Genomic DNA, 6,171 nt, shown 5'->3' on the forward strand with positions numbered 1-6,171 from the left:
ACCCGCCCCGCCCGCCACTACGACAACAACCAGCCCGATGCCCAGCCACAACCAGCCACACGTCTTACGACCGTCGCCGGCCGATTTGAGCGCCGCACAGCCACCGTCACCCCACCGCTGCCATGTCGCTGAAGAAGCTCTCGAAGAGCAAGACATGGTTCTTCAGAGTGCGGGCGAAGCTGTTCAACAACTTTGGCATCGAGTTCTCCTATGACAGCCCCTGCTTCTGGCTCGGGACGTACCCCACCATCGACGAGCCCGCGCGTGCATACAATGTGGTAGCATGGTATGGCAGGAGGCCGAGGACAGAGCTCGACTTTTCCCAGAGATTGAGACCCAGACTGATGCGGAGTTCCTCGCATTGGAGAATTTCTGGATGGAGGAGATGTTGATAAAGAAGAAGAAGAAGCCGACCATTCGAGTTGCTCCCGGTGATAACGGCGACGGGACGATGACGAGGCTTGCGTGGGAGCATTCTGAGTGTCTCTAGGCCGAGCGCGAGTTCTACTGGAAGCACGAGGATGAGCAAAAGAAGAGGGTGAAGATGGAGGGCGAGGCCGACCCTCGACGATGATCCCCGTCGAGTCTGACTCGGAGGAGTGGGGTGACTTGAGGAGGACGACGAGGGTTGCGACGACCCGAGCAAGGAGGAGTTCTAGGAGCAGTTCAAGAGCTCTGATGAGGAGTAGTTTCATCTTTGATGTAGTTCAAGTTGTTGTTTGAACTAGTAGTAGTCGTCGGAGTAGTAGTAGTTTGATTAATGTACTAGTTTGAACTATGTTTAATTTATGTTTTAATTAGAACTATGCTTAGTTATGTTTTAATTAGAACTATGGCTAATTATGTTTGAAATGATGTAGTAGTTGAACTTGCTATGTTTGAATTATGTTCGAAGTGATGTAGTAGTTGAAATAGTTTTACATCTTCAAATACATCATCTGTTGGAGTAGGACTTTTACTTCACCAAATATACATCATCTGTTGGAATTAGGACTTTTTCAGAGATGTAGCAAGCACTTTGTGGTGATGTTAATTATACAACACCCAGTTTTACATCTCCAAATTTGCATCATGATGCTCTTATATCTTGTATGTCTGGTATTCTAAATGAAAATGTGAGGCCCTTCTTCACACCCCCACAAATACTGCTGAACCACGCGTGTTAGGTCATCACAAACTAAATAAGGAAGTTTAGACATGCTCATGACATAGCTAGGAATCACCTGGGCCACAACTTCTATGAGGACATTTTACTTGACGATGACATGTACTCCCTCTGTGAAGAAATAGAAGATCGTTTAGTGATCTAAATGATCTTCTATTTCTTTACAAAGGGATTCACTCTAGTCCATCAAACACTTACTAAGACTGGATTGCGAAGTTGGACTTCCCCTTATGCATTCTACCCTCGCGAACTGGTAGGCCAAAATATCATGGTTCAAAAATCTCTTTTCTCACTGCCAAATATTCTTCACCTCTTGTGAGACATTCAACTAACAATTGTCAAAAAATAGGTTGAGCGCTTGGATGGATTAATGAGTTGTTCCATCGTAGCAGCACAAGTGTTCAAAACATCCTTGACAATGCTCACTTTGCACCTCACTAACGCGAAGAATAAAATGGAATCATCTGCAAATAGGATATGGAAAATTGCTAAATCATGTGATTCGAGACCTTTGGAGCTAAAACATATCCTCCCCGTAAAGTAATTCATCAAGGTTAAACATTTTGTCTTGCGTCATAGCATCATTCCACTGAAGTTCCTCGAGATCTTTATGTATCCCTTCAATGTGCTTTAGAACATTGTCATACTTCAAGTTACTCCACCATTTCAACCCTTTCATGACTTCTTTGAGTGAGGTAGCAACCAAACCTAGGCCATTTGCTGGTAACCTCATGTCCCATGTATTGGCAACATTCTCGGTGAGTGTCAGGTCATGTTCTTAGGTGATTTCACACTGTGCTACCGCCGACAACAGACATCCATAGCCTCGGCCGCAATGCAATATGAGTGGGTAGTGACCCGACCGAGAGGTCACAAGATACATGACACATGATGATGGAAATCACGAGCACCAGGCTTCTTCAACATAGGACTGATCTAGGCATACAAACATGTTAAAAGTGTGGCATGGGACATTATTGTATGTGTAAGGAAAACTAGAGAAGACTAAGTCACTGAGTTTACACACTAATAGCACATCCCAGAAGACACTCATCTGATTTGCAGCCCGAGCGAAACTTGATCGGTGTCCACTATAATGTGTAGAACCAACCCTTGTACCAACCATCACCCTAATAGACAGACTGCACAACAATGAAGATGTCACTGGTCTACAACGAAACTGAACTGATGTACCATCAAATCAAACTGCTCTACCACGAAATCTAACTAATTTACAATGAAATATAAGTGATTTACAACGAAATTGAACTGACGTACCACCAAATCGATCTGATCTTCCCTAAATCTATCCCTAAATCAAAGCCTACACAGAAGCCTAAATGCGTGCCCAAATGGACAACCATATCAAGCCCTATCAAACCATAAATCAAAGCTCGAAGTCTAAATTTACCCCTACAACAATCCCTAAATCAGTTAGAGAAAGAGCTTATTGCCTTTGACTAAGGGGTGATGAAGCCGATGGTCGTTGTCTATATTCCCACCGCTGGTGCTTGCCGTCCAGATGTTCCAACCGCCGATGCTTGTCGGGTTGGCGGTGATAGAGAGTGGCAGTGGAGAGAGAGAGAGGGAGAATGAGTGGTGAGAGAGGGGTGAGTGGATTTATGGCGCCACTTTAGGAAATAACATGACGTCTCAAGCAAGTCCTCTGAGACGTATCAGCATCCCCAAGCCTAATTCTTGCTCGTCCTCGAGTAGGTAAATGATAAAAACAGAATTTTTGATGTGGAATGCTTCCTAACATGTTCGTCACATATTCTTTTTTTAGCATGGACATTTGGAATTTTAGATGGTTCAAATCAATAGTCTATAATTGACATGAAGACTTCAATACTCAAGCATATCAACAAGCAACCATGTCTTTCAAAATATCAACACTAAAGAAAGTTATACTTAGCCTATCATGCTCAATCATTGATCCATTCATGAAACACACTTGAATATTAGCTACATCCAATGCACAAGTATGATCATAGTGCTCCCTAGTTGGTGCTTTATAAGAGAGGAAGGTGACTCAAATAAAAATAAAAAAATGAATAAAGTAAATAGATAGGCCCTTCGCAAATATATGAATTGCCCACGTTGTCCTAATTTTTCAGAATTTTTGGTTGGCTAACGTCCAGATTACTACAAACTGTTTTGCTTTTGACAGATTCTATTTTATTGTGTTGTCTGCTTATTTTGATGAATCTATGGGCAGTATCGGGGGGTATGAGCCATGGAGAAGTTAGAATACAATAGACATAAATACAAATATACAATTATAATGAGTTTACAATAGTACCTAAAAGTGGTTATTTGCTTTATTTCACCAACGGATCTCATGAGTTTTTTATTGAGTTTTGTGTTGTGAAGTTTTCAAGTTTTGGGTGAAGTTTCGATGGACTATGGAATAAGAAGTGGAAAGAGACTAAGCTTGGGGATGCCCAAGGCACCCCAAGGTAATATTCAAGGACAACCAAGCATCTAATCTTGGGGATGCCCCGACTGACATTCCCTCTTTTGTCTATGATCCATTGGTAAAGGCTATATTTTTATTCACTGCATGATATGTGTTTTCCTTGGAGCGTCTTGTATTATACGAGTCTTTTATTTCTAGTTTGCTACAATCATCCTTGCTGTGCACACCTTTTGAGAGGGACACACATTAATCGTGAATTTATTAGAATACTCTATGTGCTTCACTTATATCTTTTGAGCTAGGTAGTTGCTCTAGTGCTTCACTTATATCCTTTTAGAGCATAGCGGTGGTTTTATTTTGAAGAAATTAATGAACTCTCATGCTTCACTTATATTATTTTGATAAGTTTTACAAATAGTGTGGCAATTTGCTTGGGTTATGAATTTAGTCCTAATATGATAAGGTCTTCAAGAGGGATATAATAAAAACTTCATGAAGATCATTGAATATATGAGAAGTTTGATTCCTTGCATTTGTTTTGAGATATAAATATGGTGATATTAGAGTCATGCTAGCGAGTAATTGTGGTTTAGTAAGAATATCTATGTTAAGGTTTGTGATTGTCGGAGCATGCACATATGGTCTCTCGTTATGTGGTGAAGTTGGAGCATGATCTATTTTTGATTGTCTTCCTTATGAGTGGCGGTCGGGGACGAGCGATGGTCTTTTCCTACCAATATATCCCCCTAGGAGCATGCATAGTAGTACTTTGCTTCGAGGGCTAATAAACTTTTGCAATAAGTATGTGTGTTCTTTATGAGTAATGTTGAGTCCATGGATTATACAGACTCTCACCCTTCCACCATTGCTAGCCTCTTCGGTACCGTGCATTGCCCTTTCTCACCTTGAGAGTTTGTGCAAACTCCACTGGCGCATCCAAATCCCGTGATATGATACGCTCTTTCACACATAAGCCACCTTATATCTTCCTCAAAACAACCACCATACCTACCTATTAGGGCATTTTCCATAGCCATTCCGAGATATATTGCCATGCAACTTCCACCATTCCGTTATTATGACACATAACATCATTGTCATATTGCTTTGCATGATCATATAGTTGGCATAGTATTTGTGGCTTGGCCACCGTTCATATTTTTTATACATGTCACGCTAGATCATTGCACATCCCGGTACATCGCCGGAGGCATTCAAATAGAGTCATATCTTTGTTCTAGTATCGAGTTGTAAGTAAATAAAAGTGTGATGATCATCATTATTAGAGCATTGTCCCATGTGAGGAAAGGACGATGGAGATTATGATCCCTCCACAAGTCGGGATGAAACTCCAGACTTAAATAAATAAAAAGAGGCCAAAGAACCCAAAATAAAAAAGAGGCCAACGAGCCCAAAAGGAGAAAAGAAAAAAATGAGAGAAAAAGAGAGAAGGGATAATGTTACTATCCTTTTCCACACTTGTGCTTCAAATTAGCACCATCTTCTTTATGATAGAGAGTCTCCTATTTTGTCACTTTCATATATTACTACTGGGAATTTTTCATTATAGGACTTGGCTTGTATATTCCAATGATGGGCTTCCTCAAATGCCCTAGGTCTTCGTGAGCAAGCAAGTTGGATGCACGCCCACTTAGTTTTATTTTTGAGCTTTCATACACTCATAGCTCTACATTACTTGGGAAATGCTTATAGGTAGGGCACTAGTAGTGGCACTAGTTATGGGTACAACGCTACTGACACTTAGTAGTAGCGTTGTTTGGCAACAAGCGCTACTGGTACAAAAGTAGCAGTAGCGCTGGGACCTATTGCAGTGCTACTGCTAAGTAGTCCCATGGCCACCGGTAAGGGCTACACGTAGTAGTAGCGGTCAGCCGGAACCATCACTACTACTAGAGACCTATCAGTAGCGCTGGGCCACCAGCCATCCGCTACCGCTAAGTCTGCACGGTGGGCTCAACTTAGCAGTAGAGCTTGTCGATGAACCAGCGCTACTGCTAATGCTACCTTATCCTCTTCCCCGTTGGCTCGATCACTCTCCCTCTCACGCTCTCATCATCCAACCACCACTGCCACTGCCCGCTGCCGTCGTCGCGCCGCCGCCGTCGCCCACTGCCGCCATCGCCGCCTCCTTCCTCGTCAGGAAGCCGCCTCCCTCCTCCCCTCCTTCCCTCCTCCCGCTCTCTCCTTTCTCCTCCCCTCCTTCCCTCCTCCTGCTCTCTCCTTTCTCCTCCTCTCCTCCCCTCCTACTCTCTCATTTCTCCTCCTCGGCTGGCCGGCCACCCTCCTCCTCGGCCGACCGCCCTCCTCCTGATCTCTCCCTCCTCGGTCGGCCGCCCCGCTCCTCTCTCTCCTCCCTCCCTCCCTCCTCCTCCGAGCACCATCCTCCCTCCTCCTCCTCTCTCTCTCCTCCCTCCCTCCTCCCTCCTACGTCCCTCCTCCCTCTGTTCTTGTAGATTTTAGGTTTTTAAAATGTTTTTCAAATATAATAGAATGTAGAATGTAATTTTTTAGTAAATATAGGGTTATAAGATATTTAGTATTGTAGATTATTTGAATATAATTGTCT

This window comes from Triticum dicoccoides, chromosome 5A (genome assembly GCF_002162155.2).
Source record: "Triticum dicoccoides isolate Atlit2015 ecotype Zavitan chromosome 5A, WEW_v2.0, whole genome shotgun sequence".
Taxonomy (NCBI): domain Eukaryota; kingdom Viridiplantae; phylum Streptophyta; class Magnoliopsida; order Poales; family Poaceae; genus Triticum; species Triticum dicoccoides.